We start from the raw sequence: 24,046 nt of genomic DNA, 5'->3' as shown, positions 1-24,046 counted from the left end.
TTGTCTAATTTTGATACAATTTAGTAATTTTAAAGACCACTTTTAAGAATATTTTTAATTAATTAATAAGGAACAATTTAATGAAACAAACAGTTAAAAGAAAGCTAAGTACATCCGAATACGACCGTAAAATTAAGATCAGAGAGAGGACAATCGAGGAACTCCAGGCGTCACTGACAAGGTCAGACCAACGAGATAGTATACTGATAGAGAGCGTATTGCAACCTTCAACCGGTTCCAACATTAGTGTCACGTGACTGCTGCGCGAATTCCGAAAGTCCGGAAATACTTTACATTGCTTTCTATGGGACGAAAGACTGCTGCTCTGCTTGGTCACATAAAATTTAAGTAAAAATGGTTATTCGCTGCGGCGCCTACGGATGTAAAGAAAGTTCCGTGAAAGGAGGACTTGTAACCTTTCATAGGTAAGTTAAAACTGCATGATTTATTATTTTATTTTCAGTACTTTTGTCATTTTACTATCTCTGTTGAATTGGTTGGAAAGTTTCAGCCATATTGTATAAGAAAATTGCCGCCGTATATGACATTTTCAGCATGTATTATTAGCATCAAAATGTATTAAATACTGTGACACTATTTACTGGAATCACTCTTTACAAATAATTGAATTTTATATGTTTTTTCCGTGTATTCCGTTGAAATAGAAAGCTGCGCCAATTGGCGTTAACTTTTTTTTCGCCAAGTCGTACGCGTTTTGATTTCATAAACCTGAAATTACTGCCTGAATTACTGCCTGCGATAAAAAAGAGAAAAATGCTATTATTAGCATTAAATTATTGAGAAAAGATTGTGCGATATGTTTACTTTGTTAAAAAAAAGCTGAAGATCTTGATTCATGCAACATTGAACATAAACATTTAAACAGCATTATTTTAAAAAACAGATTACTTTTATAAAGCTCAATGCTTTATCATTATTTTCTATAAAATCAATTAAAATAAAAATAACCTGGATTATAATTCTGTCTCATCTACGATGCTGTTAGAAATTTATTGTAATTGAAAAAATGTGATGTGAAAAACTTACCATATTTTAAATAGTATTTAAAAAAAAAAAGGAGAGTGAGAGAATTTTTAACTGTAATATCGTTTTGATTCTAATAATAAATACCGAGTTGAAGTTTGTTACCCTTTGATACATATTCAATATAAAATATTTGTTATAGTTAATAAGTATTGATCCCCGCCATGACATACAAATGAGTGTGGAAATCAGTAATTAAGATTGCATTATTTTGTCCCAGTAATATAGTCTCAAGAAAAGAGAGTGCATTATTTTGTTTCAGTAATATAATCTCAAGAAAAGAGAGGCAATCAATGGCATAAATACATATAATACAATGTGATTTTCTTTTTCTCTTTAGGATGCAATGCATTAAAATTAAACGAGATTTTTTTACCTTCTCAAATATTATAACAGTAGTGGAATTAATTTTTTAACGTTATTCAAAATTAAAGTTTCCATCTCAATTTTTTATTATTTATTTTAGATTTTCTTCCTAAAATTATTTAACCTAAACTTCTTAAACAATGGTGCATATAATTTAAAGCGATTATTAAAAATATAGATAAAATATTCAGGAAAAGAGGGGTTAAGTTATATCTAAATAAAATTGTAAAAATCGAACAACCTAATTCAGGGCCGTTGTCTGCTGACTGCTAACAGACGGAAATAAAAAGCACTACCTGCCATATCAAAAGCGGGCCAAACTGGCGATGAACAGCCTAAGCTATCACTCTCCAAGAGCGCCAAGAGCATTAGTCACGTGGTATATGTTGGAGACACCCAAGCAGACGAATTCTCTGTGGGTGAGCTGTCTACCTGTTATATGAAGTCGTTGGGTCAGACGACCCTGTCCTGGAGGCTCGCGCCTCTGCCAACTCAACACAGCCTAAATATAATAAATCTGGGGGGAAGGGGTTATGACTAACCTCATTTTATTTTTCACTGCCGTTCGCTTGCCTTCCCAAAAGGGATTATTGCACATTTATGCAAGCTCACTTCAGAATGTCTTGCCCGATCGTATACCAACTTCGCGGAATTAATTGAAGCCCTCCTCAATTCTCTAAGGAGGTAAGAAAGGAGGTTATTTCCTACCTCCATGCAATTCTCCTCGACAACTACAATGGTCAACGTTTCAGTCCCTCACTTTAATGTACAAAGGGTGACACACAAAGAAGAAACTATGAATTACGAACGAATTACTTTCTTTTATACTCATATTATATTTTTATAATAAAGAATGATGAGTCAGAACTTGTTTACGCTCCACAGGAATTAAAAAATTTTCAAGTTGCAACATTTAGCTGCTATATGTTATTTTTGACAATTATTATATAAAGAAGAAGTTTGGGACTTAAATACGAGTAGTTAAAATTTTGCAAAGCGATAATTAATGTTCTAAAATATAATTTTAATATATTAAAATTATATATATATATATATATATATATAATATATATTATAATAGAATGTCTAAAATAATTCTTGAAATAAAAAGGGGTCAATTAATGTCAAAAACTAAATAGGAAAAAATTGAAATTAAATTGAGTTATCGTGTTTCTTAAAATTACCGTCCATATTTACTGATGTAATTTTAAGAAGTGTAATAACCGAGTTTAATTTGAATTTTCTCCTATTTAGTTTTAAGATTACTTGTCCACTTTTAACTTAACTTTGGAGGTAATGTTTAACATATCAGTTTTGACGTATGTAAACCAGATAAATTAATGAACCTACAAGAAATTGTTATATATATCTACTATATATATTAAATAAACCTATCAAATATCGGATTTAAGAGAAGATACTACAGTACTAATATTAATTTGCATCGCAGTTTAATTTTTTGTTTGTTTTGTTTTGATAAATATTTATGAATGTTCTTAGATCTTAAATTTCAAATTCAACATTTTAGGTAAATAGTTCTAATCTAAATTTAAAATTTTTTTCATTCAAAATTCATTGCAAAATTCGGCTTGTTAATCGGTTCTAAATTCATACAAATATTGTTAGTAGACCGACAATATATTTTCAGCACAATTTTTACATTAGTTACATAATTAGCACAATTTTTGGAAAACTTCAATGCAAAGCAATTGTTCCGTACCTAATTATAAGCGCTACTGTGGCAGCGTGATGAAGAAAAATAAAACTATTTAAGTTACCTTGGAAATCGCAGACGACTTTTTATTTTTAGATTTTGGTTTCTAACGGTTTGTGGAATAGAGTTAAAAAGTGTCGTGAGTGTTTTCAAAATGAAAGTAAATAACGTTCTTTTAAAGCACCGAAATTTTTTAACAAATGTCTAAAATCATCAGCAGCAATTTCTGTGAGATTTTAGTAATGCGTGAGTTTTTCAACTAAATATTACTGTGGAATTTCTTGTCCAACCACACAGCGTTTTAGGATTTTCTGCAAAAAAACTCTTTTATGTCACTTGTAATTCTGCCGAATAATTGCTTTCAGATATAATATGAGTCTGGAGATTTCCTAAAATATGTGAATGCTTGAAACATCTACGGAAAATATTACAACAAACATCTTTTAATAAATTGTTTCAGTGAGAGCTTCTTACGTTTCTCCGTGTAGTTACCTAATTCTGTGTAATCATTAAAATAAGAAGTTTCATAATTTTCACGCTACTACAATACATTTTAATTCTGATTTTTACACCTTAAACAACTCGTTGGAACGTGTAGACGAAATATTATATTATTTTCTGCACGACTACATTTTTTTAAGGATAAATGTATAAGTTCTCATCTAAGAAAAAATTTCGTAGTAATAATCAGCTGAAAAACTCGTGTATTACTAAAATCTCACAGAAATTGCTGCCGCTTGTTAAAATATTTCAGTGGACTGCGTTTTAAAAGCACTTTATTTACTTTCAGTTTAAAAACACTCGCGGCACTTTTTAACTCTATACTCTCAAAACTGTTAGTATCCAAAATCTAAAAATAAAATGTCGTCTGCAATTTCCATGGCAACTTAAACGGTTTTCATTTCCTTGACCGCGCTGCCACGATAACCCTTATAAATTAGGTACGGAACAATTGTATTACATTGAAGTTATCCCAAAATTATGTAAATTATGTAACCGACGTAAACACTGCGATGAAATTCGCTTTATTGCCTATTGTCATATTTTGTGTGAATTTTGAATTACCAAATTCCATGATTCGAAAGCGAACAGTGCAAACACTATACGAAAAAAAATACCTCTATCGGGAGTGGCAGTCTCTCGAAACTCAACATGTAAAATAAAAAAAAAAATCACTTAAAACGTTTTACACTTTTTAAATTGCTCTCACGGTGTGTTTCTCGCATTCAAAAGTAACAACGGTATCAAAGCCATCAAATTCTGAATAATGTAGTACTCCACCCGAATATGAACACCTGAAATCCCGAATCTGGAATCTATTAATATTTATGTTTCATTGTCTATTTCATATTTTGTAAAGATTTAACGAATTGTTGATTAACAAATTTAACGATTCCAAAGCGAGGAGTGGTAACACTCTACGTGTTACCACTCCTCGCTTTGGACGTACGCAATGAAATATCTATAGTGGGCCGTGAGTGTCTATCGAAAATTTAATTGGGAAAAATTTTAAATCAATTTTGTATTTTGCAAATAAATAATAAAAACAGTTAAACATTAATTTTTACAAGCAAGTCCTTTCCGAGAAATTCATGTAGAATTGGATATTTAGTCAAATTTTTAGTCCAAAGGGGCTTTGTACCTGAAGGACTATTGTTTTCGTTTTGCACTGAAGCCTTTAAAAGGCTGTATCACTTTTCAAATCGTTGCCACCCAATACTATCGCCCTGCATTATATCTGAAGAAATTAAATAATGAAGAATCTGCATAAATGTATGGATGTTTCTCGCATTGTGATAAAACAACGGAATCTAGAGCTATCAAAATTTGACTTACGTAATCTTCCATAGAATATGGGCACGTGGAAGCCCTAATTTTAATTTGAAAATTGCTTTATTATAGATTTCATATTTTGTAACACTTCGATGAATATTTGATTAAAAAACTCAACGATTTCAAAGCGATAATTGGCAACGTTGTACAAAAAAAAAAAAAAAAAAAAAAAAAAAAAAAAAAAAAACTTTTTATCTCCAGCGCGCGGGACTGCGTATCGGAAATTCTAAAGATACGCTCAATAAAAAAATATTTTGCGATATTGCTCTTGAACTGAATTTAATGGTTTAAGTACGAAGAACACGATATTCAATAAATAAAGGTAACACACAAAATATTAGAAAAACGTCCCTTTGGACGTAATTTAAAGTCTGGAACCTTTTAACAAGAGTACACAAACTTACTTGCATAACAATATCAACATTAATTAATAATGGATTAATACTAAATGGTATGATATATATAAATGAATAATATAAAAGAATAATCTATACTGGTATATATCAAAGCCACAAATGAACATAATAATTAATAATATAATAAAACTCAATGATATCAAAAGTTCTATCTAAATTAAATCTCGAAAGGATATAACATCTGGATCGATCTTCTGAATTGTCCTTTGGGCGTGCGAACGAGGCACGCTCGAACATGTCCATCTCTTCCTATAATCACGTTTTCAATTACACCCATGTCCCAAAGTAGTTTGGATTGTTTTGGTCCTTCTACCAACACAACGTCTCCAGTCTTAAGGTTCTGCTCAGTTTTAGGATTAGCAAAGTTATGCGCATTTCTAAGATGGAGTAAATATTGCTCTTTCCACTTGATCCATGTTAATTTTAAGAGCTTAGATTGGTAAAGCTTCCTCCTGGTTAAAGTCTCTTTGTCGGATACCTTGTTAAAAATTTCCAAGAAATGCTCGGGAAAGTTAAATGTACCACGTCCTGGCAATAAAAATTGTGAAGGTGTGAGCGGGCGAGGTTCACCCAGCTCGTTGCTCTCATATGTTAGAGGTCTATTATTTAGCACACACTCGAGTTCAGTTAATATTGTAGAGAGCTCTTCGAAAGTCAGTAATGCTCTCCCTAAGATTTTCTTCAGAGGTTCCTTGATGCTTCTCATCAAACGCTCCCAGAACCCTTCCCACCATGGGGAACGATCAGGTATAAATTCCTATGTTACCTCTTTGGATGTCAAGATATCTCTCACACTTGGCTCTGATTTGATTCTTTTAAACCCTTTAATTATTTTACATGTGCTGCGGAAATTCTTGGCATTATCTGAATAAATCACTTTGCAGCTCCCTCTTCTTGCTAAAAAACGTCGTAATGAAAAAATGAAACTTTTTGCAGACATATCTGAAACCACTTCAATGTGTACAGCACGAGTGACGGCACATGTAAATAAGGCTATATACACCTTTTTGTGGTTACCCGCTTTTTCTCTAATAGTAACTGCTCCCGTTAAGTCGATGCCTACAACTGTGAAAGGATTACTTTGGACTACACGATCTCTGGGTAACTGACCCGTTAACTGTTTGGCGGGCTTCACTGCAAACTTTTTACACACCAGGCAAGCGTTAATAACTTTCTTTACTACTTGTCTTCCTTTAGGTATCCAAAATTTATTCCTGACTTTGGACAATGTTGCCATGACTCCTGAATGGAATACTTTTATGTGTTCACTAAATATCACTAGTTCGGTGAACTTCGTTTTGGGCAGAATAATGGGATGTTTTTCGTCATCTATTAATTCTGCTTGTTCCAAACGACCTCTGACACGCAAAATACCTCTACTGTCCAGATATGGTGCTAAACTGTAAAGCTTAGAATCTGGTGTTATTAGATTATTCCTCTCTAGTCGTTGAATATCCGAAAAGTAATTCGCTCTCTGTACTTGTTTTATCCAGTACTCCTCAGCTTCTTGGATCTCCAATACAGTAAGAGGACCTTCTTCACAGGCACGTTTTCTTAGCTTGGCGACAAACCGCTTTACCCATTTATTGTAACTCTCAACAATTTTTCGAGAGTGCTGAATTTGGTAATGTCTAACGCATTTTCTTCTTCTGGAATAGTCACCTGAACATAAGTGCTTAAACGTTCCAAATTTTGAGAATCAGTTTCTACTTTAAACTTCTGCTCAGGCCATTGATCTTCAGAATCTTTCAACCATGATGGACCATGCCACCAGTTATTATCTTTCACCAATGCATTTGCTGTTTCACCACGAGTTAATTTATCTGCTGGGTTTTCCGACCCTGGACAATATTTCCACTTATCAGGCGAGGTACAGTCTTGTATTTCTGCAACTCTATTCGACACGAACTGCTTCCACTCACGCGCTGACCCCTTTATCCACCACAAGCAAATTTCGGAGTCCGTCCACAGAACTAACCTACCTACCAAATCCTGAAACATTTTCAATAAATATTTTCCTAACCTAGCTGCAACTACAGCCCCCATCAATTCCAACCTAGGGAGGGACAACTTTTTTAACGGAGCTATCCTACTCTTCGACATTATAAACGACGCACATACCTCTCCTCTCTCATTCTTATATCTAAAATATGCCACCGCTCCATATGCCACTACTGACGCATCACTGAAAATATGAATTTCAACCGACTGACCTTTACTTAGAACTTCTGTAAAGTAGTACCTCTCTATTTTCAACGCGTTTAATTCCTCAATTTCAGCGCACCACTTTATCCATTTGCACCGTAACTCCTTTGGCAACTCTGCATCCCACTCCAAACCTCTCTCCCATATTTCCTGCATCAGTCTCCTAACTCGCACCACAAATGGAGAAATAAATCCGACTGGGTCAAACACCTTAACTGCTGTGCTTAACACCGATCTTTTACTATTTCTCAACGATTCCAAACTACTCAACAATGATGTAACGTCTACTTTCAAACCATCCTCTTCTAAGTTCCACACCAAGCCTAACACTTTCAACTTACTATCTGTCTCAGACCTACTTTCTTCACACAACCCTTCCTGAACCCACAAGTCATACAGCTCTTTAGAATTAGTGTTTAGCTTTCTCAAATTAAAACTCGCGTCTCTCAAAATAGATACCGCCTCTGATGAAAGACTGAAAGCTGATTCTACACTTTCCCCTCCATAACACAAATCGTCTGCATACAGTGAGCTATTTAGCATCTCGACACAGTTTTTGTTTGTTTCCGCATATTTCTTTAAATGATGTTTGATCGTCGCACTCAATAAAAACGGTGAACAATTACATCCAAATAATACTCTGTTCATTTGCATAATTTTAAAGTCCTCACTGTCATTATCAGGATACCAGAGAAATTTTAAATATTGCCTATCTTCCCTTGCTATCCCAATCATCAAAAACGCCTTTTCTATGTCACCGCAGAATCCAATTTTAAATTTTCGAAAGGAAAGAATGATATCCAAAATATTCGGATTTAGGTTTGGGCCCTTTTCTAAGCAATCGTTTAACGATAGCTTTCCTCTTTCGCAACTGCTGCAATTAAATACCATTCGAACTTGAATGCTTTTTTTATCTTTACGGACCACTGCTCGGAATGGCATAAAGTATCCCTCTCTCGTATCCTCACACTTTTGAATAATGTTGTTTTGTGTCTGAAATTTAATTATTTCCATAAACTGTTCCCTCACAAAGCTATTACCTTTTAACTCTCGCTGCACCCTTTCGAACTGCCTCTTCGCTAAACCAAAATTATTTTCCAAATGCTCTGGACTCCTATTCCACAACAAGCGAGCCTCATACCACCCGTCTACATATTTCAAATCCTCTTCAAATTGTTTAATTATTCGCTCATCGCCAGAACCCCTTTCCGACGCGCACTCAGAGATTCCTAGACTTTCAATCTCCCAAAGCTGACGAATCTGATCCGATATTTTTAATTCCTCTTCCGAATCAATGTGTATAAACAAGCCGGTGGAGTCTGACCCTGAACTTAGCTTCTTACTCTCTCCCCCCACTCTACCACTCAACGTCCAACCGAATATGCTTTCATGCAGTACTAAATAGTCTGTTAACCGATGTGTTTTCCCCGTTAAGATGCAGTTCAAGTAATCATTCCCAATTAAAATCTGTACCTCTGCCACTTCACTATCGCAGCTGTCAGATAAGTGAAATCCTTGTTGGCGAAGATTGTTTATAATTTCTGCAGATGGCCTGGGTAATGCATTGGAACATATGGTTTTTACTTCGAGTGCTTCGATGATTAGAGTGAACCCGGTCTTATTTTTTAGAGAAAGTCTTTTTCTTTTAAATTCTCGCACTGGAGGATTCGAAGATGCAAATGTATGAATTCTTAATCTTTCTTTACCAATAGTTGGTAAACTTGCTTTTCTGGAAATAGACTGACAAACATAAGATCTTTTGGAAGCAGAATCGCATAACAACCTAACGTTAAATGTGGAATTATTTCCTACCAGTTGACCTCTCAATGTTTGATAATAAATCACGTCATTAGGAATTTGCTTGCTCAGTGTTTCGAGGAATAGTGAACTAACGTTTGTCTCTTTTGCTGCGCTCGCAGTATTTTTAATGGATTTATTTTCTTGCCCTTCTGCATCACACAGGCTCTCTAAATGCGACAAAGATTTGAAAATATTACATTTAACCCATTTTGCCTTACAAAATGGTTTTTTGTGACCCTTTTTTAAACAGCGCTTGCACTTAAATTGATCGTATAGTGTTTTGTGTTTCTCTGAAAAACTTAAGTCGCAGTTTTTAGAAAGGTGAGATTTAAGACAAAAGTCGCACATATAATTTTCGACTGATGTATTAAGCGTCGCCGCTGATACCATTTTCTTTTTAATTGGAGCAACACTCTTACGATAGTTGTCGGTATTTCTTTCACTGGTTATCGAAAGTGTTTGTTGTTTAAGACCCAGAGTTAGTGATTTTTGCGCGCTTCTACTTCTCTCTTTAGAAACAACAATAAATCTGACACTGTTGACTCTGTGTCGACCTTTTGCTCCCTACTAAACTGTAACACTAAATCTTGCGGTATACACTTATATAAAATAGGAAGTAATAGATTGCCGTAAGAATTAAAATTAATATCTAATGTCTCTAAACTTCTTGTTTGAACTGTTATTTCATCATATAGTTTTTTTAAACTGGATACGTCACTTGATCGGCGTACTGGCTCTAAAGCTAGGAGAACGTTCAAATGCGCGCTAACTAATATTTCTTTTATCCCAAATCTGTCAGTTAAGATTTCGATGGCCTTTATATAGTTTTCTCCTATTAATGGCAATCGCTTATAGCTTTTGCAGCTGAACCGGTGAGTAAAGATCTTAAATAGTTAAACTTCTCAACATCTTGAAGCGTATTGTTTTCGTGAATGGCAGCTTTATACTGAGCCCAAAATTCAGTAAATTTACATAAATCGCCGCTGAAAGTTTCTAAGGTAATGCGAGGCAATTTAGTATTATAATTAGTTTTGATTTCCGAAACTTGTGAAGTTGTTCCGGTTTTACCCGCATTTTGAATATATCTATTGACTTTAGATTTACATCTAATGATGGATTCGCTGTATTCTAAACAATGTTCTACTTCCGTCTCTAATTCCTGAACAGTGCTTTGAGCATTAATAACTTCATCATATTTTAACAAGCTAGCTTCTCTCTCGATTAACACTGAAAGCGATTCCTGCAACACTTCTAGGTTCGGATTCTCGCTTTGCAATTCCTCATCTAATTTCCTTATTAATTTTGTTACACTGGTACGAACCGAACCTCTAATTTTTCTATTTCTCTCGACGGTTTCTTCAAAACTCATTATCAAAGATAAATTGCATGCAGATAAAATGAAATGACTCACCTTCCCGGCCGATGCACCAAAAACTTGATGTATGTAATAACTTACTTACATCTTCTTTATCGGAGGTTCTTGTGTTCTATTGGCCAAACAAAGACACTTTCCTTTAACTAAATCTATTTAATGAAGAGAAGACTATGTACAAATATTATATACAGATTACAGAGTATCTAGTTTATGTCACTGTCAACCACTCTCATCAACCTCTCAACCCTCTCTGCCGAAACTCTTAATTAGCTAAACATACGGGCGGCGCAGCGCCCTCTATCTCTTTTTTTTCTACAAACCTTGCAGATGTTCTTTATTTCTTTAAATATAATACAGGGCGACAATTTGGTGACAAGAAATTAGACCAACGCTGAAAATATTGACACTGTGGGTGACGTACCGAAGTCAAGTGTGACATGCGACAAGTGAAATAAATGCATAAAGTATTTCAGATTAATGATATGTCATCTTTTAACGCACTATTTACTGTTTAAAGCTATGATTATTATTAAGTTACTTATCAGAAACATCTCATATATTAAGTGTATTGGGAAGTAATTCGAATGGTTTTGATATTGAGAAATTAAGGTCGATAGCCTATTTTTCATCTGATAGTCTTATCAGGTTCAATGTTTCTTCTAACCTTCTTCGGAAACATACAATGACCTGACTAGAACAGAGAGCTTACTAAAGCTATGTTCACTAATTGTAGTAAGTAGACAGGATACAGACGAAGGGTATACAAAACCCTTTATTTTTTTCTTTATATACAATGACTTCCGTACTTCGGAATACAATGACCCTCCACTCGGGGTCTAACTTAAAAGATATCAAAATAAAACTAAACTCTAATTTAACTTTAGAATAAGATTGGCCTTATAATAACAGAAAGCGTATGTAGCACAGAGACTGTGAACACTACAATACGTTTAATTTATCAAGAGGATTAAAACCTCTGGCCTGGAAGGCAAAGTAGCAACTGCGTAACTTCTAAGGTAAGCGGCCTGCTTCGAACTCACGGCTTCCTCTCTTCTGCTTGGCAAAAAGGCCACACTTAAATACTTGGCGTTCGCCAGACAACTTTGCATAAACTCCTTCACGCTTATAATTCTGGCCGGAAGTAGAAAATAAGAAGTGATAGTAAAGATTTAAAATAAAATAAACGTTAGTAAAACTTAAGATCCTTACATACTTCCCGCCAGAGTTAATTAGTTTGAAACTGAGGTCTAAAACGACCTTGTTGAAAACTTTTAGCTCTAGAAACTAACGCGAGGCCAAACTTTTACAAACATAACTTAGCTAGAAACTAGAAAATTTTAAAAGAAAGAAATTTGTTACAATAGCAGCTCCCGGAATATACAACAATCTTTTTTCTTTTTCATCTGTACTGCATCAAAACAGGAGCTTTATTCAATTCTGGTTCCTTCCAGAGATCTGGAAGGAAAACTAGTTTAATGAAATGTTACAGAATGACATTGCAAATAACATATAGAATATACTTTTCTTAACATTCTTATTTCATTCATGACTATTTTAATTATCTCTCCCCGTGCTCTCTGACATGTGTTGTAAAAACACCAAACACGAATGTGTTTCTGTCTATGTGTTCAACACTTCCTCCTACAATCAAAACACTAACGTGTTAAAATTCAACATACGAGACCTCTTAACACACCCTAATTTCAACTCTAGACCCTGAGGTACTATTCTGAAAGTGGCTAACTCTAAAGTGTAGCGTCAGAGAGCCTAACTACATCATTCAACCTTTAACACATATTCACCATGATTTAATCTTTACAGTCACACGAATAACAAATTTTTTTAACATTACTTTCACTTTTACCATATCACGTTATTTCTAAACATTCAAAATAACAGTTCACATGTATACAAGAACATATCAAGATGCCGTTAATTTTACACATTTGAAAACATACATTAGTAGTACATTGTTAACTTCTATTCTTTTCAAAGCAAGTGCCAATTCTTTCTACATTGAAATAATACTACATTTCAAAAAGTCTTTCAGACTAAAACTTCTTTCTTGTTAGAATGTTTTAAATAAAATTTATACAATAACTTTTTACAATATTTAAGTCTTTATACAACGCTATTATACATCAACTTTAGTTTTACGCGCGAGTAATTGAAAAACATAATAAGAAAATCGGTCACAACTCATTTCTCGCCCTTTTGGCGATAAAGGTAGACCTCGCATGAGGTAAAACTTCTTCAAATCTGCCACTTGCAGTAAGAATGAAAGATTAACTTAAGTTTGTAAAGTAACACAAAATTTTACTTATCTTTGTAATATTCAGACATCCTTTTCTGGGCCCAGTCTTTAAAGGTGCTGCAGACCGTAGCTTGGTTGATCCTCCTTCTTGTACGGGCTCGCCCTTCAGTGCTTTCCTCTGGAAGCTTCCGTTTTTCACCACTACGGCCACCCTTGAACATCTTCCTTCTGTCCTCTGCTTGTGGTCTTGGCCGTTTGAAGGCAGCTGGTCTTGGTGGAACCGGGAAACTTCTGTCGTGATCCTGCTTGGACCTCGTTGTTGGCCGTTCAAATTTTTCTTGTACTTTTTCCTCCGCCGCTGATGGCCCTTCCGCAGTTCGGCGACTTTTGCTGCGGAGAGTTCTGTCGGATGAGTCAATCTTCCGTTTCACAGCCGGGTTATAGTTGCCGTCCTTTCTCCCGGTCTTTTCCACATACGTCGTCCTTCTCCCTTCTTCATTCTGGGGGTGTTCGTGAACTCTGTTTTTTGGACGGTGGAACGGCTTCTTTTTCTTTGTACCTTCAATTTTTCCGCGGGGCAATTTTCTTTTCACTTGCTTCTGTCTCTCATTGGCTTGCCCTTGTACTTGTCGTTTTCCCACCTCTGGAACTTGTACCTGCGGTGTCTGCCGTACCGGATCCTGCAAAAGATCTGAAAAGATTTGCATTTTATTACGGTCATAGAATGGTTTTATCTGGTCAATGTTTGCGGAACAGGTTTCACCATTTCTTGCCTTTAATACTACAACAGCGTGAGTTATTTTTTCTATAACATATGGTCCTTCAAAGCGTGGGAAAAATTTGGCAGTTTTATCTTCTGGTGCTGAAGAAAGTGAATGCTTAATTTTTAGTACTTCATCCCCTACTTTATAAGTTACTCCCCGTCGTTTCAAGTCATAATACAATTTTTGTTTTCTTTGTGCTACTTCTGTATTCTTTTTTTGCTTCTTTTATTAGTTTTTCTATATCACCCATTTTAAATTCTGGGGCTCTTTGTTGCACATAAAATAGTTTATCTAACGGTGTTATAATCTTTCTGCCTAGAAATAACTCAGCAGGAGTTTTTCCCGTTGTATCATGTTTTGCGGTCCTAAGGGCGAAAGCAAATTCATTGACATAGTTATCCCAGCTTTTATGAAAATTTTTAACATAACTACGGATAATTTTCACTATATTTCTGTTGACCCGTTCCGCTATATTTGATTGCGGCCGATACGGGACCATTTTTAAATGACGTATGCCCAGTTTTTGGCACATGTCTTCAAATATATTACTTACAAATTGAGGACCATTATCCGATATAACTTTTAGGGGCGCCCCGTATTTTAAAATATATTTATTTAAAATAGAATCGGTAACTAATTTCGCGGAGGCTCGTTTTAAGGGAACAATTTCGGTCCATTTACTAAAATGATCAACTATAACAAGGAGATAGCGACTTTTGTTTAACTGACTTTTTGGGAAAGGGCCCAATAAATCGATACCGATTATTTCATTTGGAAATTCGGATTTAATACTATTTAGAAACCCGGCCGGGCGGAAATTAATATAATTAACGGCTTGACATGTTGGGCAGGACTGGACATACGCCCTTGTTAACTTTTGCAGTTCAGGAAAGTAGACTGCCTCGCGTACGCGTTGAGTAGTTTTTCGAATACCAGCATGAGAAGCTAAAGGGCTGTCATGGAGCTCTTGCAGGATATTTAATCTAAGACTAGCTGGGATAACAGGTCGAAATTCGTTGTTGGAATTCGTAGTTTTTGTATAAAATAATAGACCATCTATTAGTTCGTAATGGGCCGCCCTATTTCTTATCGCCACAATATCTTGGTGGCTAAAATTTTCAGGATCCTTCAAATACTCATAAATACTTCCAAACTCAGGATCCTTACCCAGTTCGGTTATTACAGTTTCTCGGGAATTTATTGTACACGCTGTCAGCATTGCAACTTTTACGGTATTACCCTGTTCGTCTAATTTAATTCGTGACAGGGCATCTGCTACGGTATTTTCCTTTCCGGGGGTATGCTTGATTACCAGATTATATTCTTGCAGCTTGAGTGCCCATCTTATTAACCTTGGGGATAAATTTTTTCCAGAGTACAATCTAGTTACCGCCGCATGATCAGAATATACTGTTATCGGCGCCTTTCCAAAATAGACTCGGAACTTTTGCACTGCTAACAGAACTGCAAGTGCCTCTCTCTCGGTCGCGGAATAGTTTCTTTGTGTTTGATTTAAAGTTCGGCTAAAAAATGCTACTGGCTGCTGATTTTGCGAAAGTACCGCTCCTACCGCATAATCCGAAGCATCCGCTGAAATTTCTAAATTTTCATCCTTTTCAGGAAATTTCAACACAGGGGCTTGCGTTAATGCTTGTTTTAATTTTTCGAAAGCACTATTGGCTTCGGCCGTCCACGAGAATCTTGCCTTTTTCCTTTTTAATTTTAACAATGGCTCAGCGATAGCCGCAAAATCTTTTATAAAGGACCTATAATATGAACAAAGTCCTAGAAAAGAAGAGAGCTTCTTTGCCGTGTTTGGAGTCGGATACTTTTGTACAGCGATTATTTTTGATTCATCTGTCTCGATCCCTTTTTGCGATATTTTGTAACCTAAATATTTTAATTCAGGGGCTGCAAATTTGCATTTTTCGACATTAACTTTTAGACCGGCCTCATTTAATAAAGAAAACACCTGTCTTAAATCCTGTACATGTTGGTCTAGATTATCACTAGTAATAATGATATCGTCTAAATAGATAAATGTGGACTTTCCGAGAACAGGTCTTAACACAATGTCCATGCATCGCTGAAATGTTGCTGGGGCGCCTGAAAGGCCAAACGGCATTCGCAAAAATGCATAAGTGCCAGACTTGGTTATAAAAGCAGTCTTAGGCACGTCCTCAGGCCTGATCCCTATTTGAAAATAACCATTCGTTAAGTCTAAAGTTGTCATAAATTTGGTTGATTTTATGTTCCTTAAAATTTCTTCTATAATCGGTAACGGATATACCGGATATTTCGTTATGGAATTTAATTTACGGTAATCAATAGCGAATCTCCACCTTTTTGGATGCTCCAAAGGATAATCATTATTTTTCTTACATAAAACCACCGGACTAGCATAACTACTTGAGATAGGCGTTACGATCTTTTTACGTAGCATATCGGTAATATGCCATTCTATAATTTTTTCCTTATTCTTATCATACCGGTATGGTTTTTGACGAACCGGCAATGCATCTCCGGTGTCAATACTATGGTTAGTAACCTGGGTAAATCCTGGAATATCACTAAATAAGGAAGCAAATTCACTTACCACTTGTCGGATTCTATCTTGCTCGTCATTAGGCAGGTGGTCGAGATTTACCCTTGGCGGTTCAACCTTTTCTACACGCACTGGTTTCATCGTCAGCTTAAGAGACGCTTCATTAAAATCCAGTGTAGCTTGTGCGTCTGAAAGAAAGTCTATTCCTAGTATTAAGTGTGCTTGCAAATTCTTTACTATAAAAAACATCACCTTTACTTGTTCGTCCTTGATACGGATGTACAAAGGTACTTTACCTACGCACTTACATTGTTCTCCTTGCGCCGCTAATACTGTTGTATTATCCGCATTATATATGCGGTATTTGCGAAAATACTTTCTAAAAAAGACTTCTGCCACACAGGAACACTGCGCGCCGGTATCCAGGAGTGCGGTGGCCGGGATATTATTTACCAAGACTTCAATCTTCGGAAGAGTTAAATTTTTCACCATTACTGTATTTAACTTGTAGGAAGAGGGGTTTTCGTGGCCTTCGGATTTCCGCACCCTCTCGTCAGCAGAAATCCGTTTTAGTTTAAATTATTTTTTCTTTCGGTGCTTTCCTTCTTTCTCCACTGGCCTTGAGACTTTTTTCCTGGGTTGCTATTGAACTGTCGACGTTCGCCGGCTGTTTTTGAATGCTCGGGTTTCCTTGCCCACTGATTCGCTTTTTCTCCGTAGCCATGTGCTTGAGTTTGCTGTAGTCTTGGCGTACCAAATTGGTTTCGCTGTTGATATTGGCGTCTTCTTTCGACGTCCGCCGTTCTTCTACTTTCAAACTGGATTGCTAGCTCAAATAATTTTTCCAGTGTAGTCGGATTTCTCAATTCAATAAAGTCTTGCACTTGGGGTAGTAACCTCGGCAAAATCACTTGAATTATTTCAGGATCCGGACGGTTTCCATACAAGAGCTTGAAAACGTGAATTTTTCTTAAAATAAAGCTCGAGAGGTTTTCGATTCTTTGTTGATATATACTGAAAAGTTCTGTTTCTAATTTCGCACGATCCCTTACAACAGGGAAGGCTTTTAGTAGGGCAGTCTTGAAATTTTCGTAGGTATAGGTGGGACTTCCTGCTTGACCCAAGAGACTTCTGCCGATACATTTGAACCAGTTAAGCGCTTGGCCCCTCAAAGCGCTGGTAGCTAAGGTAACTTTTTGAAACTCGTGCACGGGGTAGAGCATGAAGTGGTCATCCAATTTTTCCAAAAAACTGGTTACCTGTGAGTTTCCATTAAACGTTGCTTCTGGTTTCATCGAAGCGCGCATGGTCTGGACAATATACCCAAATCCTTCCAGGGCGGCAGCTGGCATTTCTGGATTCTGAGCTGTTTCTGCAGGCAGCACAGGTTCTTCTTGAAACTCGGCCATGGTTATTCTTCGTCGGGCGCCACTATCAGGTTCAATGTTTCTTCTAACCTTCTTCGGAAACATACAATGACCTGACTAGAACAGAGAGCTTACTAAAGCTATGTTCACTAATTGTAGTAAGTAGACAGGATACAGACGAAGGGTATACAAAACCCTTTATTTTTTTCTTTATATACAATGACTTCCGTACTTCGGAATACAATGACCCTCCACTCGGGGTCTAACTTAAAAGATATCAAAATAAAACTAAACTCTAATTTAACTTTAGAATAAGATTGGCCTTATAATAACAGAAAGCGTATGTAGCACAGAGACTGTGAACACTACAATACGTTTAATTTATCAAGAGGATTAAAACCTCTGGCCTGGAAGGCAAAGTAGCAACTGCGTAACTTCTAAGGTAAGCGGCCTGCTTCGAACTCACGGCTTCCTCTCTTCTGCTTGGCAAAAAGGCCACACTTAAATACTTGGCGTTCGCCAGACAACTTTGCATAAACTCCTTCACGCTTATAATTCTGGCCGGAAGTAGAAAATAAGAAGTGATAGTAAAGATTTAAAATAAAATAAACGTTAGTAAAACTTAAGATCCTTACAGTCTAATACATGCTGAATTTTTTACTACTAATATTTATGTTATAAAAAAGATATATAACTTGATAGTATAATTCGTGTGGACTCCTTAATCAAGGGGAAGTTCAAATAAGCAAAAATCGTGCATACATTTATAAATTTTTGCACCTGCGCATTATTTTCTTGCGAATAAACTAGGAAAGATTTGAAAATTTGTGCGAAATGGGAGAAAGTGCAATGTTTCAGACCCATATCCTCCACTCGGAAACCTTTCTTTGCCGCTACAGCCTTCCACCCCTCACAAACGATGCAACACGTGGAAATTTGAAATGTTTATGACCAAACCTTCCCTTGTCCTCCTCATCCCAGCTGAGAGGAGTTCAAAGTTTTCGTGGAAATGCCCCACCCCTCGGCATCATTCCTTGTTTCCTCCCCCCCCCATGGCTGTAAACTTCCAGGGTAGTAGCAGGAGCAACACACTTTCTTTAAACAATTGAGTTCTGTTATTAAATTTAAAAGGAAAATATTTTACTCATTTCTTTTAAAGTTTTCGATTAAATTTGAAGTATGTTATGTTAGACTTCTATGAACAGTTACATTTCAGAATGTTAAAAAAATTTTTTTTTTCTTGGTATTTAATGCCACACTACCCGTTGCTGCATCCCCCCGTCTCTTTTCAAGCTCCTTCTGATGAATGTCAGTCCACACCCAAATCGTAACCTCCACTTGGAATTTTTTGCCTTATGGCTGTAGTGTCCTCCCTTCCCAAACTATGCACACATAGCTATTTGGACGACCCCCATCCCAAGCAATTTCATCAGAACTTTTAAGGATAAAGGCACTTCTGTAAGAATTAGAAATGTTTTTTATAGTTATGAAAATATGTATTTACTCCTTGGATTAATTTGTTTCTGTTTGTACTTGGAAATATATAAATTAGCAGTTCCGTAGAAAAATAGCCATCGAATCTAGTCATTTCAGATATACAAATTATAACGGAAATTACATTTGTAGTTTTTGAATCAATAAGTTGTTTCAGTAAACTGGACAGTTTGATAGTTCAGTTGTAAACTGGACTATCAAATGTGTTTTCGTCGGAATATGAACACGAGACTCCGATTTGTAGCCGGACGTGATTCCAACTCCAAGGTAAACGAGCAATTTTATTTGTTATATGAAAATGCTATTTAAAACAAGATTGAACATTTCAAATGATATACCGGGTACGTATTTATTTTATGATTTGATAGAAAATTTGCATTAATATTTAAAACTGCTCCTGAGCGAGATATACGAAAATCGTATATAAATATAAAAACAAGACAAACACATTTTTGGGGAAAATATGCCGTTTTGTGACATATTTTAGTTGTACCTATGTATTGTGGTAGCGCCATAAAAAAGAAATAAAAACGATTTAAGTTGCCATGGAAATCGCAGATGACCTTTTTCTTTTTAGATTTTGCAATCTAATGGTTTAAGAGAATAGGGTTAAAAAAGTGCAGTCAGTGTTTTCTAAATGAAGGTAAATGAAATTAAATAAAAAAATCGCTAATTTTTAAAATACAGTGCACTAAATTTCTTGTAAAAAGCGTCTATAATCGCTAACAAAATGTTCTATTATTCCAAAAGGGTAATTTGGCCAGAAGAAATCCTAATTTTGTTTTGGAATTTTACTTTGATTCACTATAATTGTCCTTTTACTTTTCAAATTGTAACCACCCAATATTAGCGCCCTGCAAGCCTAATGACTCTACAAGCGGTTATTAATTTGGTCTCATTATTAAGCCAAGCGGTCTAATTATTTTGCCTTTATTTGTTCTTGGAAAAACTCGTTTGGTATGCACACAGTGATTTTTGGTTGGTTTATTAGCTTATAGCAAAGAACTGGAGGTCTATCTCCCTCAGGGGAGGGATATCTTCGTGGAGGACTTTCCAAAGGGAAATGGCTCGTATACACGTTACGCAAGGTGAGAACGCCCATGTTCGCGGGACTCAAACCTGAGATCGAACTACCAGTGTTCAGCGTCTTCACCGCTCCGCCGCTAGTTGGGCAGAGCCAATGTAGTGCGCAATGCCGAGGTTGTGCACGGTGCCGAGTTTGTGCAATTCTAGGATATTTTTTAAGTGAAAATAGATCGATGTGTATATGGGCAGAGCGAATGTAGTGCGCAATGCCGAGGTTGTGCTATTCTCTGATATTTTTAAGGTGAAAATAGATAGATCTGTACATAGACACCGAGTTTGTGCAATTCTTTGATGTTTTTCGGGTGAATACGGATCGTTGTGTACAAGGGAAAATGAGATAATCTGTGAAGCCGAGCTGTAATGTAACGTATTTTATGTGCAATGTTTAACGTATCGTTTGTGTATTTTAAATTTGTACTGTTGTTTTAATTGTGAATTATATTTAAGACATCATTTTTCATTTAAATTGTATTTTTAATTTTTATGTTTTGATATGTTTATAATGCTTTCCGTCTTGCGATATATATCGATAGCCCGACGATTTACTCAACAGTAGCAAAACGGTAAACTTTCGCACTATAAGTAACTTTTACCTCATTATTATAATACGTAGTGTTTGCTGTCGTAATTGCACTTGATAATATGAGTTCTTTGATAATATGTGCATGTGTATGTGAAGCATTGCTTAGTGTTCCAAATTTGAAGTATTTCTTTTCTAATAATATTTTCTTTCATTGTGAGAAATTATATTTTTTTATTTATTAATGTGTAGAATTCTAGTATACCTGCATACAGAAAATATGATATGATTTAGGAATTTAAAAACCTGTTTTTCATTAATGTGAAATTTAAAATTTTTAGAAAATAATGGAAATTGTCTAGTTACTGGTATGTAAGGGATTATGTCGTTATGTAGCAAAACGTTAATTTGTAACTATGATAAAATTGATATGTTCCAGAGTATTAATTTAAATTTAAAAAAAAATCTTTTTTTTATTTGTATAAAATGCTGAAGCTGTATGAAATACAAATATGAGAGACTGCGACGTTCTTTATCGTTTTAATAATTGGTAGAATTTGCTTACTGTATCATAGTAGTTTTAAATATAAACAATTTATTATACTTATTTTCAGTTAAGCCTAAGCTTAAATGTCAGAAATGTAAATTTAAAGTAAAGAATTTGATGTTAATTTACAATACTAAACAATTCATTATTGTTTTTTAAGAGAAAATAGAAATTACGCGTAGCACGGAGAATACCATGGACCTTATAAGAAATAGACTAACCCAAACGGGTTTTCTCTCTCGTCTGAGGCGTTGCCGGCTGTCACCATGATAACATCCGGAAGAGTAGGGACGACTCGCAGAAATTTAACATTGGTTGCCTATTGCAGCGTGTATAACTGTGAAGAAAAAGTTGGTTGTAGAGCCTCATTTCACAAATGAGAATTTCTACATAATTTTAATTTTGAAATTGAGATTGATTTTTAAAAATTTAGCATATTTATCAAGCATAATTAGCATTCCAAATAATTATAAAGCTATTGCATGCTTTCAGGGCTAGATATTTTTTTAGCTTTTCTTTTGCTGTACGGAAATTTGTAACTACTTCTTTTAGAAAATAATATTTTAAATCTGAACTAACAGAAATATTCAAACAAACAATTTTCTCTTGCAATTTTTATGCTTTTTATTGGTGTAAATACGTAAAAAATACTAAAATATTTAAAAACGAGTTTTTGAAGGATTTTTTTTAAATTCTAAATTTTTCTGCTTTTTTAAAATTATAGATAAGTATTATAGCACGATTTCTATAAAGGAATTTTATTTCAATTACATTTCATAATACATCATAGTGATAAGCACGTTTGACATCTTAATTTTTATACATTTAATTCCAATATTAAAATTGTATTTAACCGTAATAATTAATTTTGCTTGTATTTTATAGTCATTATTTTTAAAATTTAGTTTTAGTTCTGCTTAAGATTTTTTTATTTACTGTTAATTTAATTTATTAACTCAAAGCGGCGGTAGCCTAGAATTGCTGCTAGTTTCGAAGCGGCATTTTGCACTGTTTTATTATAAGTGTCCTTGCAAATTGTTGTTACCAAATATTATCGCCCTATATTATATGTAAAGAAATTAAATAATGTAGAATCTGCATGAATACATGTATGTTTCTTGCACTGTGACAAAAACGACGGTTTCTAGAGCCATCAAATTTTGAATTATGTAATCCTCCACCCGAACATGGGCATCTGGACGGCCGAATTTCGAATTTGTTTTAATCTATTTCATATTTTGTAAAACTTTAACGAATTTTTGATTAACAAACTCAACGAGTTCAGAGCGAGCACTGTACGGAAAATAACAGTTTTATCTCCAGTGCGGAAATTCTAAAGATATGCTGTTTTCAAATGTATGTGGTTTACGGGCGAAGAACATGATATTCAATAAATATAGGTAACACAGAAAACTTTAAAAAAAAGGTTCCTTTTGGGCGTAATATAAAATCTGATTGCTTCTAGATTTTATTTTATCTTTTTTCCCGTCATTAGGCTCAGAAAATTTTATGCTCCGAAATTTATGAATTATTAAAATAACTAATTCACTTTAATGTTAATAATTTAATGATCGTATAATCAAATAAATATGATCGTTTTGTAATGTTATTATAGTTTGGAAAATCACTGCCTGAAAATGTTAATTAAATTTAAAACTTTTTTTATCAGATCTTTTTTAATTTTACCTTTTTTCTTTCATAGCATCACGTACTATCAATCTTATTTAATTTTACTTTATTTTTACGCAAAATTAAGTTCATAAATTTTGTGCTTAAAGTTTTTACCGTTTTACCAAAGTAAAGATGTTTGTACAAGGATTACGCGTGAAAAAAATGCGCGAAATGCAGTAAAAAGTGATTTAATGAGATATATTAAATCCTATTTGGAAAATCTGTGGCTTTCATAATCTCATCATTATACAACGCATCACATTTAATAAATAAAAAGAGTTATGTGATACAAACGCCATAGGTTTGTATCACACCAATGATAGATAAACATCCCTATATGGATGACTTTCTTGCTAGTATGGAAACTGAATCACGCATTATTATGCTATATCACGGGATCAAGAATTTAATGGCTCTAATGAAATTGCCTATGGAAAAATGGGCTACAAACTCTTTGAAACTCAGAGATGTACTACAAACACATGAAGAATCTCACAAAAAGGGAAACAACTGTCTTAGGTATTGGCTGGAATACAAATTCTGATACTTTGAAGCACGCATTCAAGACTTCCGTCTGTGTTTCTACAGACAAACCACTTACAAAGAGATAGTTACACCGCTGCATTGCTAGTTTTTATGATCCCTTAGGACATTTTTTCACCGTTTACTATCCTTGGGAAAATCTTATTCCAAGATATATGGATTCTTGGAATCAAGTGGGATGATACATGGATTCTTGGAATCAAGTGGGATGTCGGTGACCTTTTGAAACTACCGGAATTGATTTTGCTGGACCAATCTACGTAAAAAATAATAAACTCCATTACAAAAGTTTACATTGTCATCTTTACATGTGCTACAACTCGAGCTATCTACTTAGAATTAGTTTCCGCTCTGTGTACTGACGTCTTTCTACTTGCATTACAACGTTTTGTCTCTAGTCGTTTACTTCCTCATACAGTGTACACTGATAATGTGACGACTTTTTGCGCTGCGGACAAAGACCTCAAATTATTATGGCATACTATATCCTCTGCCAAGGTAC

General features: G+C 35.0%; 1 long non-coding RNA gene across 1 annotated transcript in view; it reads left to right on the top strand.

Moving 5' to 3' along the window:
- Positions 1 to 219: 219 nt before the first annotated feature.
- LOC146995539 (uncharacterized) overlaps positions 220 to 24,046 on the top strand; it is a 62,089-nt gene continuing 38,262 nt past the window's right edge. Inside the window, exon 1 of the long non-coding RNA XR_015043235.1 lies at positions 220 to 425. This is a non-coding gene — a long non-coding RNA (uncharacterized LOC146995539). The remainder of the gene's footprint in view (positions 426 to 24,046) is intronic.

Source organism: Stegodyphus dumicola, chromosome 9 (assembly GCF_044657685.1).
Source record: "Stegodyphus dumicola isolate Sdum_Otavi_A_Nest chromosome 9, ASM4465768v1".
NCBI lineage: Eukaryota > Metazoa > Arthropoda > Arachnida > Araneae > Eresidae > Stegodyphus > Stegodyphus dumicola.
The sequence above is the reverse complement of the archived record's forward strand: the minus strand, read 5'-3'. Positions and strand labels throughout refer to the sequence as shown.